Below are 18,580 nucleotides of genomic sequence, written 5' to 3'. Positions count from 1 at the left end.
TTATTGGGCTTCTAGAGGGTGGAGCTAGGTACCAGTGTTTGTTACTTCTGTTTTCCATTAGTGATGTTAGTAATTTATTGCTGGCCCTGTTGAGTTTTAAAGAGAAAATTCAAGGAGAATGGGGACTTGTTTGTAACAAATATATTTAAGGGGAAATTTTTGCTCCTTAACATAGTCTAAGATAGAATGTTGAGAGAGCCTCAAACCTTGTACTTCACTCTCTGGGCCTCCATTTCTTCATCTGTCAAATAGTGACCACGGCACTATCCCATGTATGAAGAATAAATATCTGTATGCCAATGATAGTAATGCCTGGCACAATGCAAGCACTCATCAAGTGTAGCATTGCTATTTTTCTCCTCCAAATGGCACTTTCTGCAGCCATAGTTATGTGGGTGCGATACTTCTCGCTTATCTTTTCCTTGGAATCTTTCTGTGGATGTTCCTCTTGACTACATCATTCCTTGCTGTTTGAACACTTGGCTTCTCTATTACAAACACTTAGATGGTGGCTCTCTCCTTGCGTCACAAATAAACCCAAACCGGAAGTAATGAACAAGCTTGAATTAAGATCTGTGAATGCTCTTACTTGTTTGATAAAGTAGGAGTGACCTTATTTCAAATCTTGTTTGTTTATTCTCCAAAGGAGGAAACTTCGAGCCCCAGCTTCTTAGATGGGTTTGAATCCTGGTGTTCTTTATCACCAGAGGGAAATTGGTCTAGTTTCTCAGGAATAGACTAGTTTGTGTTCTAAGTTTGTTAAACTTCTTAATTTCAGGCTGAGTGGTCATCATTTCATAGCAGTGTATTGCACACGGTAAGCTAGTTGCTGTTGCAATCCCAAAATCTCAGTGGCTTCCAACACTGTTTGGTGCAGGACAGAAGCAAGGGTTCTGTTGCAGTGTCTCTGTTATCCACTCAGGCCATCGAGTTCTGCACTGGGCCCGCTGCACCAGGGCTCAGGTGCATGAAGCAAACCGTGTGGCGTGTGCATGGCAATCTTTGGGGGACAGGCCTGGAAGTAGCAAATATCGCTCTGTACACAGTCCCTGGTCCAAAATGCATCACTGGGCAACATAAGGCAGGCTGGAAGATGGAAGTAAGCTGTGTGCTTAGAAAGACAAAGGAAATGGTGGTGAATAAGTAGTTAGTTTCTGCCAAAGCAAGCTAGTTGGTTCCACCAATTTTTCAAGTTATGAAATATTTCTCATATACTATATAGGTGCATTGGAAGAGAAAACGAATGATATTGCAGGTACACAGTTTAAGAAATAATATATTCCCCATGCAGTTGAGATCTCCTGTATGCCTCTCCATCTCTGCATCTTTTTGTATATTGCTCTTAAACAAGAACAATTTTATTTTTGTGCTTCCTGGATATTATTTTTATGACATATATGGATTTATATATTTTTGACATATATTTATAGCCAAGCTTTAATTTTTTGTTATTTTTGGCCTTTGTGCAAATAGTATCCTATAATATGTACTTTTATGACAGTTTTTTTCATTCATCTTTATGATTCTGAAATTTATTTATATTGATGTTTGTAACTGTAAATGATTCATTTGACTGATATATAGTAATCCATTCATTGGATAAACTACAATAGATTTACTGTTTCATAGTCATGGGCATTTGGGTTATTTTCAGTTTTATTTTTATTTTTTTGTGATCAATAGTGCAATGAATATTCCTGTACATATGTTTTCATACACATGTATAAATTACTCCAAGGTATGAATCTTCCTCCGCACCAGAACACCACTCTATTAAAATTTTATAGAGTAGTATGGACTCCTCAAGGAAAGTTTAAATAATTTAGACTCTCATTCACTCTGGCCAGCTGGGTGTGAGTTTGTGGCTACTGAGTGCTAGCTGTACAGAGTAAGGCTAAGACAGACTAGAACATTCCAACCCCCGTAATCCATTATCCTCTGTTGTTTTTTGAAGAAAATTTACAAAGTAAATGTCTAAATGCATTGTTGCACTTCTGTTAGCTGTCTTACTTTGTGCAATGTGGCTAGGTTATTTGGCGAGATTCCATGTTATGTAATGGCATATCACTTTTCTGAGGTACAGCGTTCTACACGACCCAGCTAAGTTTATTTCAGAGATAAAAAGGAGAGGTCCCCAGATTTCTCTCCTGCCCACTCCCCAGCCTCATTCTCATGACTTAAGATTTAACTTCTCTTGAAAATGCAAACACAATCCTCCTGACAGTACATGAGAGTTTAGGTTTACGAAAAGCAGAGATGGTTCTTACTAGTAATTGAAGAACCGGAAAGAGTTCTATCCAGGGTTCTCAAAATGGGGATAACTGGGTGGGAAAAAGATAGTGTCCTCAGTGGCCTCCTCACACAGATGGCATGGCGACCTCCACAGGCCTGCTCCTGCTAGAGCCCCTCCCCACAAGCCAGCGGCCTCACCCCAGCGTGACCTTGGTCTCAGCGATCCCTCAGTGGGATAAATCTCCGAGTTTCAGCTAAAGTCAAGTTTCTATAGCCCAGAATGGCAATATTTATGATAAGAAAAAAAAATTAGGAAAACAATCATCTAAGTAAGAGTCACAGAGGAAAGAAACCTGTTCTTATAGCATAGGGTTGGCATACTGCTCATGCATCAGATAACCAATCTTGCCAATTCAACATAAATTTCTAGTTGCTTCCTCACATGACTCAGAGGTTTGCATATACCTGGAACTTGCCTATGTGGGGAAATCCTTTCAAACCTTATAGGCCTGAAGTATCAGAAAAACAACAACAGACTGACATTTTAAACTGCATGTATTTTAAATGACTTGTTTTGGGGGGGGAAAAAAAAAACAACCAACAAAAAAACTGCCATTTTAAACCACGTGATAGTGGAGGAATTTATTTTCCACACATACTACCGGCCTGTCACAGTTATTCTTTGAAAGGAAACGAGGCAATGTGAATGGAGAATTTCTCCCTTTGTGGTTGACTTCCTAGCTGTGAATAGCTCCTCAGTGCCTCCGCTATTCACAAGCCAGAGATCCCAGCTGCCCAATGTGTAAAGTACTAGCACAGAGCAGTCCATAGCTGAAGTTTCTGTGCACAGATGCCTGGGTTCAAGTCTCAGTTGTGGTTCCTTCAGTGTGTTCCCAGATCTATCTGTTCTTCAGTTTTTCGTTTTGTGAAATATGAGCAATTATATTATACTACTTACCTGGTTGTATTTTCGTAGGAATTAAATAATTATCCTCCACCATAAATATTAGTGAGCCTCCTCTTTGCCAGATATTGTGCCAAGTGCCAGTGCTGGAAGTTACTGCCTTGGAGAAAGAGCCCCCAACAGTTTAGGGAGAGACAGGAATGTTCTGTAGAGTAAAAAAACACTCGTTTTTTACTAGGGGCCATTCTTGCATTTATACTTACTTTCTTCATGTAGGCTTCAATTCTCCACAAATGATTCTGAAACATCAGTTTATATTTTTGTTACTACATATATTCTTTCTGTAAAAAAAAAAGTTTAGAGAAAACAAATATATCTCCATCATGAGATTCATTTACTTCATCTAGATCAGTGGTCGGCAAACTCATTAGTCAATAGAGCCAAATATCAACAGTACAATGATTGAAATTTCTTTTGAGAGCCAATTTTTTTAAACTTAAACTATATGGGTAGGTACATTGTTATTAACTTAATTAGGGTACTCCTAAGGCTTAGGAAGAGCCACACTCAAGGGGCCAAAGAGCTGCATGTGGCTCGAGAGCCGCAGTTTGCCGACCACGGATCTAGATTCTCTTACGTCCGGCAGAGCTATGTAAGAGCAGGCGACCACCTGAAGACTGGACTGAAGGGGAAGTAGATGTGCAGGGCACCATTCCTCTCCTCATACTCTCATGCCTGTAAAAGAGCAACTCCAACGTGCCCACTTTCTCAGTGAAGGACTGGGGAGAAGCTCCTTCTACCTCATGCATTCTTCTTGGTTGAGATGAACCATGTTTCCATGGTGGGTGGGTTTGGTATGGTCAAGGTCATGGCTCAGACATGGCCTATAACCTGTTTGTTCTCTTGGGAGCTCCTGCTTGTAGACTGCTGGCATTTTTCTCTTTGCCGAGCCTCCCTAAGGAAGCAACATCCTCAAAGAGGATGGGCAGAGGGGATGCACTTGCAGCTATTCAGCTCCTCTGTCTGGGACCAGTTTAGTGGAGAAAGGCTAGAAGGCCCAATTAGGTCTCAAGCCCAGAATGCGCATCCCTAATACAAGTTTACTACCAGTTTTGTTATCCAAACAAATCATGCTATTTCTCTACTAGAACAAAATCTGAAAGAAAGTGGTATCTAATGAATTGGCCCCTCAAGTCTCTGGGTATTAGTCTCCTTCCTGTTATCTACCACCTCTGTTACCTTGGATACGTTATTTTACTCTCTAGATTGTCTGTAAGAATGACAGTGTATTAGCTTCCCAGAGCTGCTGTAACAGACTACCACAAATTTAGTGGTTTACAACAACTCAAATTTATTATATTACAGTTCTGAGCACCTCATGCATCATACTGGGCTAAAAAATCAAGGTATGGGCAGGACTGTGGGGTGTTTTTTTTTGTTGTTTTTTTTGAGGCTCCAAGGGAGTGTCTGCTTTCTTGCCTTTTCTAGCATCTAGAGATTGCCTACATCCCTTGGCTCATGAACCATTTCCCTATATTCAAAGCCAGCGGCATAGCCACTTCAGATCTCACTTTTACTTTGACTCTCTTGCTTCCCTCTTATAAGAACCCTGTGATTACTTTGGACCACCTGGATCATCTAGGACAATCATCCCATTTCAAGATTTTTAACCACATCTGCAAAGTCCCTTGTGCCATGTAAAGTCACATACTGAAAGCTCAGGGGATTAGGATGTGGACATTTTTGAGGGAAGGAGGGTGGGTGTTGTTCTGACTACCACAAATATTTTGGCTAGATAATCTCTAAATTATTTCTACCCTTACATGTTCCTATTATTAATTAGTTTTGGAGTTCTTACTCACTACTTTTCATACTCTCACTTCCTCACATAAATACAGCCTATACCCCAGCCAGGATGGCTCAGTGGTTGAGCGTCCACCTATGAACCAGGAGGTCACAGTTGGATTCCCAGTCAGGGCATATGTCTGGGTTGAAGGCTCCATCCCCAGTGTGGGGCGTGCAGGAGGCAGCTGGTCAATGATTCTCTCTCATCATTGATATTTCTATTTTCCTCTTTGAAATCAATAAAAATACATTTTAAAAAAAATACAGCCTACTCCATGCCCAAAGTCCTTATATCATCATCTTACGTCTGGATTCTTATATCACCTTCTCTTTATTCTTACAGCAATAAATTAATAACTATCCTCCTCTATTTAGGTCCTTAATTCTCTGTTTAAACCTTATATTAGAAACAACTCCAGCTTCCAATTGCTTTAAGTCTCTTTTCTTTTTTAAGTTGTAATTATTTAACCTGCTCCACTATTTGTAGTTCCAGTATTATTCCCTGCTGATGTTTTATCTTCTCAATCTTACTTATTCACAAATCATGGGGAAAAAGTACTTAGCCCTCCTTTCTCAATATTGTAAGGGTACTTTAACCTAGTTAAACTCAAAGATTACAAAAATATATACATTTTATTTGTAATAGTCAACTGGATTTTAGAATGAGATTTTAGAATGAGAAATATGAGGTAGCATGCACTCTGCCATAATTACAATTCTTCTCAGACATTATAGCATATCTTCACTGTTCTGAAGACATTTGCAGAGGGCTTCTGGAATTTGCTAAATAACAAGAGCTCATTTCCCATTACTCTTCTTTATCACATTTTTTGTCTTACCATAAAATCATCAAATTGAATTTCATAAACATCAACCTATGTTTCTTTTATTTGTTCTGACTCTTCTCATCCAGAGAGTACCTCAGTATTAAAACAACTTGTATTCCTGATGTTGCCTTAGCTGACAGAATGCTGTTTTCACTGTGAATGATCTAATGGGATGGGAAGTGTCAGAAATGATGGTGTTTTATCAGGTCCTTGTTTCGGTACTTACAAAGAAGATGAAGATTGCTTCTTCATCCAAAATTTATCTATCTCCCATTCCAGTGCCTATTTGTTTCCAATAATAAGATAATGAAGGGATCCACCCCTCAAAAGATTCTTGGGAAATGTAGCAACTGTGGTGGTGACTAAATTTCTTCTAGTGACACCTGAAAAAGAAAGTGTTCTCTCTATTGTGAGAACAATTTCCAGAACTTTTACTAGTAAATAGGGCTTGGATTTCACTACAGTTCTTCGGAACTGCTGTTATTTGGGACTACTTCTAGCAATTCCCTTGACAATGATAAACTGCTGAGGCCTGAAGAGAGACTATTACTAGTAGTGTGAATATATGTGTGTATGGGCGGTGGGGTGGGAGTGGGCATTGGGGGGAGGTATAAGCTTTGATGTGTTAATTACATGGGCCCTCCTGCTCCTAGTCCTCTTCCTTAGACTTTGTATGAAATCAAGGTGAATATCATATGATAGGCATACTTGCAGGAATATATTATATGGAAGGGAGGGAGGGTCATTTCAACTGTTTTCCTTAATCAGGACATCCCCTGCACCCCTTTCCTGGTGTGCAGAGCCCCAGGAAAATATTTATTTTTTGTAAGGCTTATCTCTATATAAAAACTATTTTTTTAAAAAAGTATTACAACTTTCATGAGCTTATGTATAGTACCTTATTGATGACGTTTTGAAGTAAAAAGTACAAAAGAGGTACTTAGGTATTTGTTCATTGTCCCATCAGAGCACAGGGGATTCTTTGCAGTGTTTACATACTATCGTTTTCTGCTTAGACCCAGGCACCATTTCTTCATGTTTTAATTGTTAAATGTGATCACCACACCACAAAAATAAGGTGCTATAATGCTGTGGCTTTTCAGATCCCATTAGTATTAAAACATGTTGATTATTCTGCCTCTGAAATTCCCCAGTACCATTTATTTGATGCTGGTTGCATCATTACTCATGACCTATTTCATATATTTTACTGCCCATCTCACTGCCCACATATAATGGTTTCCAAAGACTCTCTCGAAGGTTGTTTGTTATTGGGCTTGGCTGATGATAGCCACAGATACAAGTCTTATTCAGAGTACACAGAAAATGTGAACAATAATTCATTTTCTGGCCACATCGAGTTTATTGTGTGCAACTTTGCAGCATAAACATACAACAAATACATCTGCCAACCATGTTATCACTTAAATTCTTTAGGTCAAAATTACTGCATTCCTAGATTGTGATATCTGTTCATGTTGACAGTCACTCTGCCTTCCACACACAATTGCCAGTGAGAAGAACACACAAGGGGTCATGGGGAGGTAAGAAAAGTGATTCCTGCAAGGAAAGTATGTTCCATCCAGCATGGCATAAGCTCAACCCAGAGAGCACGTGGTCGCCATATGGATGGGAAGGGATCATTGGTATTGGGGAGCCATGACTGTCCCAGGAAGAGATAGATGTGGCCACCGTGGAGGACTGCCGGCCACATGATGCAGAGCTGTGAAGGGGATAGGTGACCATCTTGGGTGCCAGCATGGGCACGGATGGATATACGGAGTAAAGGATGCTAGCACCACCTCGCCATCCTTAGGTGCTATAGACTAAAGACCATACTTGGTCAGCATATGCAGAGGATGCACACTTATTGCTCAAACCCAAAGGTTAGCCCAACACTTGAATTTGTACTTCACCTGATATGAATAAGAATTTATCCAAATCAGTGTATCAGCAGTACTATTCTGGTGACCTCATTATCATACTGGACAATGAGAATCGTTCAGTTGCTTGTCAGGTCACCTTCTTGGAACCCTGTCCCAGCTACAGAACCTCAGGGCCACTGCATTGGCACAAGTTTGGGACACTTGGGTCGTTTGGTCAACCTCATGCTTGAGGGAGTTAGATTAAGAGGGCTAAAGGGGTTGAGAGCACCTCAAAGGGGAAGAACAGACATAGGAATCCCTGTGGATCCTGATCAATGTTTGGGCACATAGCCAAGGTGGTATTATGGCCCCTATTGGTCCTAGCAAAAGAGAGAGACTTGGAAGAAAATGGTTAAAGTGATACTCCAAAGAGCAGAGGCCCCTGAAATGCAGCAGGAGTCCCACTTCTTTGGGTCTAAGGACCTCATATGTGAGGTTTTATGTGTAGGTAGATGATTATATACTGATTATTTGTATATGAACTCATCATGTATTTTACTACTAAAAATCCATGAGTGCATATACATACAATCAGTATAATGGCTAGTTGCATTCTCTTTTTGTCTCCCATTTATTATCCATACGTCAAACAGTGATTGGGTACCTTTGATACATTTGGCCCCAGCAAGGTCAATGTATCCATTAGGCACCAAGGTCAATGATGCTTTTGGGGGCTTAGAAAAATGTTCTAATTGAATTTACAACTACAAGAAAGAAATTCACTTTTAGGTCCAAGACAGTGTTTTAGTTTATAATATTAATCTATCTGTATACTAACAGTCATAAAAATAATTATATATATATATATATATATATATATATATATATATATATATATTTGTTATATGGAGGAAGGTGCCTATAAAGGCTATGGTGCTCAGAGCCCAAGGAAATCATAATGCAGCCCTGGTGGCCCGCACTGTTCTAGGAGCTGCTAAAGACACAGCAGGGATCAAGAGGCAAGCTCTTCTTTCATGATACACAAGAGGGGAAGGAGATGGAAAAGAACATAGAAAGTTATATTACAATATAATACATTCTTCCAACAGAGGTATGCCAGAGGATGATGGAAGTGTTAGTTGTAGGATTGGGGGTATGTCTCCGCAAATCAGTGATGAGTGGGAGATGATTGCCTCATTTTACCATGCTGTGAAGCCCAATCACCGGTTTTCACCTATTATCCTTGTAATTGATGCAGATGATGATCCATGTGTATCACAGGCAGCTATGAAAGTTGGCTACCGGTAGATATTTAACTTTGATACTCATTGCTTTGAAATATAAGCATCCCATCTGAAAGCATTTTTGAAATAATTGGGAAATGTGTAATAAATGTATGTATAATTTGCTACCTGGCTCTGTGTTCATGATTACTTCCAGGTTCTTCAAACTATCCAAATCAATGGTAATCCTAACATACCATATTGAAGCTGTGGAGACTGGAATAGACATCCCCAAGTTATGCCTATTTGAATACCTCTTAGGGTTGTGATCTCATTGCCTCTCAGCCTGGTCCACAAAGGATAGCTTTGTATCTTAGCAAGTTCTCCTTGAAATTTCTTACTATAAACAACAACAACAAAAACCCTTCTGTGGGTTTGTTTTGCCGTAAAAGGCGATGATAATATATATCATATATATGTAATTTATATATATGTCTAATTTATTTACATTTTATTTAATGGAAGCAGGACCTCAGCTAAAGACAGGTACATTATTCAGCAAGCAAACAATTAGTGAATATTCACTACTGTGCCAGATACTGTACCAGGCACTGGGGTTCCACAAATAAACCACACACAGTCCTTATCCTCCGAGAACTCATAATTTAGTGGAGAATATGGACAAGAAAAGCAGTGATTACAATGCTGTTTTGCTCACCTTCAATGGCAGATGGACCCTCCACTCAAAGTTGGGTTCGGTCGCTGAGACTTATGACAGCACACACACACCTAGAGGGTATGAAGAGGTTTACTGCTTATGTAACAGGTTTCTGAGGCAAGCAGAGCAGGTCTCTCAAGCAGACTGAAATAGCTTGAGAGGACATGGAAAGAAGACTGACTCAGGTTTTTATTGAGGTCAGGGATGAGGCCAGAGTGAGGGTTTCCACACATGGATGGGGCTTGTGTGGTTTGAATCTCCGGCCAGTGCCAAGCAGGAGCACCCCGGCTTTTTTTTATCAGCTTGTCCACATGTGGAATCCAAGCTGAGAGGAAACAGTGAGGCTTAAAAGCTACCCACAGTCAAACATAAAAAAAAATGGGGCCAAACTCTACATTCCAAATACAGTGTGATGAGAAGTGCTACATGGGAGGTTTGCAAGGAGTGCTAATCTCAGGTGAGCATTTAACCCAGGTGAAGCTGAAGGTTCAAAAGTTCCTGGAGAAATGTGCTCTTGAGTGAATCATGAAGGGTGAGAAGTGAGAGAGCGCTAGTCATGAAGATCAACTCAAGGCAGAAGGGTATCATGCTTGAAGCAACAAGGGTTAAAAATGCATAGTCCCTAAACTTGGAGTAAATTTAGATGTTAGGGAACATGTAAAGACACAGCAGTAAGAGGTCCTGAAGAGTATGAGGTTAAAGCTCCATTCTAAGGATGAAGGAGAATCACTGTAGAGCAGAGATTTTCAACCAGTGTGCCAAAGAATTTTTAGAACATGCATTACTTGGCCGGGCTTGTGTGGCTCAGTGGTGGAACGTTGACCTATGAACCAATCAGGAGGTCATGGTTTGATTCCAGTCAGGGCACATGCACAGGGTTGCAGGCTTGAGCCCCAGTAGGGGGCATGCAGGAGGCAATCAATGATTCTCTCTAATCATTGATGTTTGTATCCCTCTCACTTTCTCCCTTCTTCTCTATGAAATCTAAAAACATATTTAAAAAAACACACAACATGTAATACTTGACTATTTAGTCAGGGGCACTGACCTCTTTCCCCTTAGACTGTCAAATTAAAAAATGATGACAGCCAACACAATAGCTGTCTGGTATGAATGAATCAAAATTATACCTAATTTTTTTTGTCAGATTGGCAAAAATTATATATATTTTAGTGTGCCACAGAATTTTAGTAATTAGTTTATATGTGCCATGAGATGAAAAGGGTTGAAAATCGCTGCCATAGAGTATTAATCAGATCTGCATTTTAGAAGATGACTATTCTATTCAGAAAGCTGCCTGAGTTTTACTGGTAATAAGAAGGAAAGGAGGAGACCAAGATGGCGGCGTAGGTAAACACCGGAGACCGCTGCCGCAAACAACCATTTCAAAAATACAACTAAAAGACTGAACGGACATCACCCAGAACCACAGGAAGGCTGGCTGAAGAGAGACTCTACAACTAGAAGGAAAGAGAACAGCAAATCGAGGCTCAGAGGCGGCGCAGTGTGGAAAATACAAAGGTACCGAGGTGCGCGCGCAAAGCGGGCTGGTGGCTGAGGGCGCGGTTGTCGTTTTCTGTCAGGAGTGAGTCTCAGACTCTGGGCTCCAGATCCGGGCGAGTCTCTAGGGACCCAGACTCAAACGGGAGAAGCGGGATTATCCGGCATCAGTTGGAACCTGAGGGCAGCTTTCTCTCCGAAGTTTGCAGCGGCTGCCGGGGTTCTGAGAAGCAGAGCCTCTGGGAACGGGACTGAGCGTGGCCATAACTGCTCCCTCCGCCCGCCCTGTTGATCCCGCCCCGCCCAAACCCTGCGCACAGCCATTTGCCGATCGCCTCAGGCAAAGGCTGGATTAGCGCCTCCCCAGAAGGCAGACGTTTTCCATACAGCTGATTCCTATAGCCAGTCGGCCTGGTGGTCAAACCCCTCTAGTGTTAACTACAACAATTAAGGCTTGGCTAGAACAAGACTGCGCACAGAGACCACAAGGGGGTGCACCAAGAAAGCATAAAAGATGCGGAGACAAAAAAACATGACAGAAATGGAGGATATGGAGCTAAGAATCGCAATTTTGAGGGCTTGCCATAAATTTGTGCAGAACCTCACGAAAACTAATGAGACCCTCGATGCTACGATAAAGAAATTAGAAAGTAAGCATACACGGACTGAAATAAAGAATATTATACCCAATAGCAGACCAGAGGAGCACAATAATCAAACCAAAGATTCGACAAAAAACACCCAATTGGAAATGCAAAATGAAAAAAGAATCCGAAAGTGTGAAGATAGTGTAAGGAGCCTCTGGGACAGCTTTAAGCGGTCTAATATCAGAATTATTGGAGTGCCAGAAGATGAGAGACAGCAAGATACTGAAAACCTATTTCAAGAAATAATGGCAGAAAACTTCCCCCATCTGGAGAAAGAAATGGACTTACAGGTCCAAGAAGCGCAGAGAACCCCAAACAAAAGGAATCCGAAGAGGACCACACCAAGACACATCATCATTAAAATGCCAAGAGCAAAAGACAAAGAGAAAATCTTAAAAGCAGCAAGAGAAAGAGGCTCAATTACCTACAAGGGAATACCCATACGACTGTCAGCTGATTTCTCAACAGAAACTTTGCAGGCCAGAAGGGAATGGCAAGAAATATTCAAAGTGCTGAATACCAAGAACCTACAACCAAGATTACTTTATCCAGCAAAGCTATCATTCAGAATTGAAGGTCAGATAAAGAGCTTCACAGATAAGGAAAAGCTAAAGGAGTTCATCACCGCCAAACCAGTATTATATGAAATGCTGAAAGGTATCCTTTAAGAAGAGGAAGAAGAAGAAAAACAAACATGCATCTATCAACAAATGAATCTAAGAATCAAGTGAATAAATAACCTGATGTACAGAATGAACTGGTGATTATAATAGAATCAGGGACATAGAAAGGGAATAGACTGACTATTCTTGGGGGGAAAAGGGGTGTGGGAGATGCGGGAAGTGACTGGACAAAAATCATGCACCTATGGATGAACACAGTGGGTGGGGAGTGAGGGTGGAGGGTGGGGTGGGAGCTGGAAGGAGGGGAGTTATGGGGGGAAAAAAGAGGAACAAATGTAATAATCTGAACAATAAAGATTTAATTAAAAAAAAAAAAAAAAAAAAAAAAAAAAAAAAGAAGGAAAGACATTATCAGTGAGAGATATACGACTTAATTAACCTTCTTTTGATAATCACAGTTTTAATTTAAAACAGTCACTCTCAATATAGTCTTAGGTGTTTCTAGTAGGGGGTTTGCAGTAAAGGGAGGGGGTGGGGAGGGGGATTAGAACCTCTTGGTCAGTTTTTTCAAATGACAGAAATCATTGTACTCACCCAAACCATTCTGATACATCTCCCAGGGGGAAGGAATTCTCTGTGGTTTAAATTAAAACAACACAAAAAACTGTTGGGTTATTTGGTATAAGTCATCTTCTGCCTAGTAAAGAATTACTGGGCTAACAAAGCAAAGCTCTAAGAGTGAGTTTCAGGCTTGGGTCCAGCTGTCAAGATCATAGGCTTCGCCCACGAGGCTGGGTTCGAGGGTAGAAGGGAGGGATAGTGCAGTGCTTTCCTGGAGCATGAGAGTCACAGAAGAGTGGGCCCCAGTGTGGTTGTAAGAGGAATGGAAGACCGAGCTCTAATACTTTAGAAATGTTCGATTTTGTGGAGGAGGACAGAACAAAAGATAATATACAGAAAAGGGCGGTAAAAAGAGAAGTCTGAAAATGCCAAGGGAAGCTGGACCCTGAAGGTAAGCTGAGCTCCTGATGTGTCCATCACAGGAGATTCCATCTCTCTTATTTTTATCATAAGAACTAAGAACTCAACCTGCAGAACATTTGAGAATGGGAGACAAATACTAATCAGATGTTTGTGATATGTAGTCACAGTCTTCTAAGCAGATTCCCAGTAAAGTCTCAGCCAGTGGCCTTTGTCTTCTTGTCCCTGTTTCAGGTAGCTCTCCTGGTAATCCTTGCATGACACCAGAATCAGCTGCCATCAAACCATGGGCTCTGCGCTGCTGCTGGAGGCAAAAGAAAAGAGTAATAAAAGTTGGAATTGGTCTGCTGAGCAAAGGCTCCTTTTTTTAAAAAAAGAAAGAGACCAGGAGTTGAGGGAGGAGGAATTTGATTAAAGAAAAAAAGCCTTCTGTGACCAAGGCAACCAGAAGGCCCCCAAAAGCCTAGGGGAGAAGGATGAAGAAATCTTGTAGATTTGTTACATCAAGATGTTTTTAATCAAGGTTCCTAGGTGACTCTTAGGCAATTAACTTATGATCCAGTTGTCCTATTATGTATCTTCAGCTGATTATTTTCTTTGTACCTTCTCTTCTTTTTTGCCTAACACTACTAAATGTGAGAAGTGGTTATGATCTGCTATATTCAGTACTAGTTTAATCTTATGCTTAGTTCACATCTTTCTTTTTCTTTTTCAAAAAAATATTTTATTGATATAGAGAGAGAGGAAGGGAGGGGATAAGGAGAGAGAAATATCAAAAGGCTGCCCCCTGCATGCCTTCTACCGGGGAGCAAGCCCAAAACTGGGTATGTGCCCTGACTGGGAATCGAACCTGTGACTTCTTGGTGCATGAGAGTATTCTCAACCAATTGAACCACACCGGACAGGGCCACTTATTTCTTTTTTATAGCCAATTGAAAAAAAAAAGAGGAAGTTATTTCAATCAAGGTTTGATCCTTTTGAGAGAAGAGGGAATAATTTAGACACATGAAGCATGGTATTTCTAAAACCAAGGCTGGTAGCCTAATAAAATAATTCTGACCATATGAATGTTTATTGCCAGGTGCACCCAAGATCAACGTCCATTCAAGTGATTATAGGAAAATGGTTGTACTATTTTAGAAAATTAAAATCGCAAGAGCATACTAACAAATATATGCCTTAATAGTAGTAGGCATTTTTAAGATTGCATGAATTTAAGAACAAGAAAAATCGACAATTTGCAGTTAACCTTACAGGTCAAGATCAAACAAACTCTGAACTAAAAATAAAAGTAGAGAGAAAAATAGGTGGGGAGTATTTAATAATATGGCATTTAAGCAGGAAAAAAGATATAACAACTTGCTGTTTAATGTGATTCTTAAAATATTTCATATTGTACTCTCCAACTCCAATCCAATAGTATTTAAATTTGTATTCACTAAATAGTTTGTAGGAGATTGATTCATTAGGTGACATATGGTTAATTACATATTACTTATGAGTCATCAGGGCAAGCCTATTTCATTAATAAAATTGAGTACTCTAACTATGACCAGCACAAAAGATATTCAGAATTTACAGGAAATAGTAAATAATTATTGGCTAGGACTGTCAACAGCCTAGAGTTTGTCCACAAGGCTGGATTTTCAGTGTCAGAGATTTAATTTCTAAGAGTTACGTTTTCCAGAGGACATGATTCTCAGGCACAGTGGAAATGCTTAGAATTAGAAAGAACTCTGTGGCCATCTACTGCTGCTCTCTCCAGCATTTCTAGGACTCTGACCTACTGGCTTCCAGGTAAATTCCTGCAGATGGTTCACTTCATAGCTCTTTGATCTTATCTACTACAGAGCAAAATGGGAAGGAGAGATGAAAAATAGTTCTTTTTGGTGAGAAGTAGCCTGTTTTTTTCATGACGTTGCTCAATGTATTTTGAATTCCTGTTCCAGGAACAGTGATGGATTTGCATGCATGTATTCACACTCCTTCAATGTCTTCCTGTCTTCCCTATTGCTAATAGGGATTTATGAGTTAGCTTTTCTTAATGTTGGGAAGGCATCATGTGGCCACATCTGAGAGTGGAACCCTGCAGCAATCCACACCTCTCTAGGGATCCTTAACCTTATTAGCACCTGATGGTAATCTATCCCTCAGTATCTTTTCTTCCTTGGTAGAAAGAGTTAGGGAAGTGCCCACCATTTCTCATTGTTAAATTTATACATCAGATTTAAAATTACTTTACCCAACAAAGAAATTGACTTGGATTCCAAAATTGAGTCTGAAAAGAATCCCAGTCCATGAGAACAACCAGATTTGGGTTCTAGAAGAACTAAAGTTTAGCAAAGTGTGACTGCCCTCCTCAATAATTCCAAATATATTAATGCAAGGGGTATTGTAGGTGGCTTCTTAAGATAACCTGATTAATTGTTTTGATCATGCCAAGTCAAAAGACAGGAAATCTCACGTTTCTGAAATGTGGTTAACAAAATTATAAAAATAATAAAGGCAATGCTATTTAGTGAAAATATTATTAAACCTTAGTAATAAGAATTACTGTTAATCATATTGAAATATATTGCATGTTGGCCTATAGCCTAAAAAGGATTTTTTGTTTTGTTAAGTTTGATATATTTATGTTACATAAATAAGAGCTTAATTCATATTTATTCAATGGAAAAATAGTGCACACCTGGTAATAAATATAATGAACATTTTCAGAATAGTTAAATCAGTATTCTTCTTTGGTAGGTTATCTTTTTTAGCCTTGCCATGCCCTTTTCCTATTTTAACCTTTCTTCTATTCTCATTCTAAATACAATTCCTTTCAGTATTTGAAAAGTCTGAATATTCTGAGAATCCCTAGCCAAGGCATCTTAAGGTAAAAAATAATCTTTGCTCTATCAGTTTTGCTAATATAGTAGCAATACTAAACTTTTCGCTAGTTCAGTAACAAACACGTTGCTGCTCATTTCTGGTAATGATTTGTTCAAGGGAAGGAACTGTGACATCTGAACTCTTGAGTACAGCCCATCAGGCTGGGGTTGGCACTTTATTTCTACTTTAGACCATAGCGTTTGTGAGAGAGGATGCTAATCTGTCCTTCGTTTCCCAAAGATAGAACCTCTCTGATTTTTGTTCTGATAAAGAAGAAACAAGTAGAATAAACTTGCCAACCAGAGACAATAACTTTTGGTGGTTGGGAAAATAGACAGACTATGGTTTCTGATATCAGAAGCCATTTACTAGATTTCATTCTTCTGATAATGGATATAATTTAATATTTGTTACTGAATCATGAAAATGAGGTGATTGGATAATAAAATGGCATAGTCTTAATGGCCCTGTCTTCAATCTTCCCTAAAAGCAGAAAGAGGAGAGAAGCATCAAACAACATTTTATTATGCTCATGTATCTTGTGGATCAGGCATTCAGACGGCACACAATTTCTGCTTCACCATGTCTGGGCTCAGCTAGGGAAGATTTGGTATGAATCAAACCACTAGAGGCCAAAATCATCTGAAGACTTCTTCACTCATGTCTGGCACTTGGGCCTAGATAACATGAAAGCTTGGCTCAGGTGGGTCTAATGACCAGAGTTCTAACACATGGGCTTCCATGAACTTGAGCTTACTCACAGCTCCGTGGCCACTGGATAGGTGGCCTTCTGAGGTGGTGGCTCTGGGCTTTTAAATGTGCATGCTAACAAAAAAAAGATGGGAGCCACACGGCCTTTTGTCACCTAGCCTTAGAAATCTATACTCTATTGATCTACCCAGATTGAAGGGGAGAAGAACAGACCTCATCTCTTGATGGAAGGAGTGTCAAATACTATGGCCAGGCTTTCAAACAGCTCCAGGGGTGTGGCTTTTCTCTGAAACAGCCTTATTCAGGTATTGTGGATAAGAGTCATAATGGTTAGTTCTTGTTTCCTCAGTGACTCTATTTCCAAGAAGTTCTTCCAACTCAACCTGTGATGGACACTTCAGCTACAATGAGAGAAGAAGGTGAAGAACTATATTTTGCTGATTCCTGACTGATTATATGTGTCATATTTACCCCCACTCAGCTCATGTCAGCATGGTCGATGCCTAAGCCAATCAGGAACTAAACCTTCTTAAAACCCTTTGGCAGTCATTCTTTCTAAAATCATTGAGATTTTAGAGAGGGCTTGACTTGGTTGGCTCAGTTTTCTCAAAGATTGTCTATCTGCAAGCTGCTAACTGTGTCTGCCCACCTCTCTGAAGAAAGTCTCTCAGAGGATCTCTCAGAATTGCCCTTTCTTCAGAACAGAGTAAATTGGGACCTAGAGGTTGGAAAATGTCTCAAACTTATGCTTCTGTGATAAATATTAACATCAGAATCCTTGTTAGATGAGAAGGTGTGGGATCTTCCCAGGAAGAAGATAACATCTCTGTCCTTCAGTGAGTTTATCATCTTATGAGAGCTGCCGGGGGGATGTTCTTAGATCTGCTTTATAATCTCAAGCCTTTGTATAGAAACATGCTGTTCCTTGGGAAGTCCACACAGCTGTTTTTATGGAGTAGTCTTATTATGCTCTTTTGCTCTATGATATTTTGGTAATTTCAGTACTTGTTGAATGAGCCCAGGGCCTAAGCCATAATGAGTGTTTGTGTGTGTGTGTGTGTGTGTGTGTGTGTGTGTGTGTACTTTCAAAATCGTCATAAGACATTACAAAAAAGACCCTATCATATCCTTCTCCTCACTTACCACATTTCTGTGTTTAGTCTTTTCTTTTCTCATTTCCCATGAAAACAATTCTAGGTTTGCTTGTGCATGTACATTGCACTCATTTCTAATCCAAAGGTTTCTGTCATTCTCATGGAGGCAAAGTGAATAAAAACTTACATATCCCAATGGTTCACGGGCAGGACTAGCCCACAGAAGCCCCACTGGCAATCAAGGTGGGTCCAACACACTTTTTGTCAAGATGTTGCCTCTGCTTCCAATCCCCTGCTGGCTCCTGGAGTAAAGCCCAGGAGGACAGGTTAATTTGGGTCCTGGGATTATCAGAAAAGTCCCAACACCGAATACTAACTCTGACATTCAAAATCCTCATAGTTGAGTCAAAACATTACAGAAAGTGGTCCTGTTCTGGTAATCTTGGCCCAGGTCACCATCCTGCCTGGCTGATTTTGTTGATGGCGGCATAAGGTGACACAGATTCCAAAGGCGGAACCCTCTCAGGGACCAGGGA

Source organism: Myotis yumanensis, unplaced genomic scaffold, assembly GCF_028538775.1.
Source record: "Myotis yumanensis isolate MYYU_CA2020_CCGP unplaced genomic scaffold, mMyoYum1.0.hap1 SCAF_3, whole genome shotgun sequence".
Lineage (NCBI taxonomy): Eukaryota > Metazoa > Chordata > Mammalia > Chiroptera > Vespertilionidae > Myotis > Myotis yumanensis.
Note: the sequence above shows the minus strand (reverse complement) of the source record.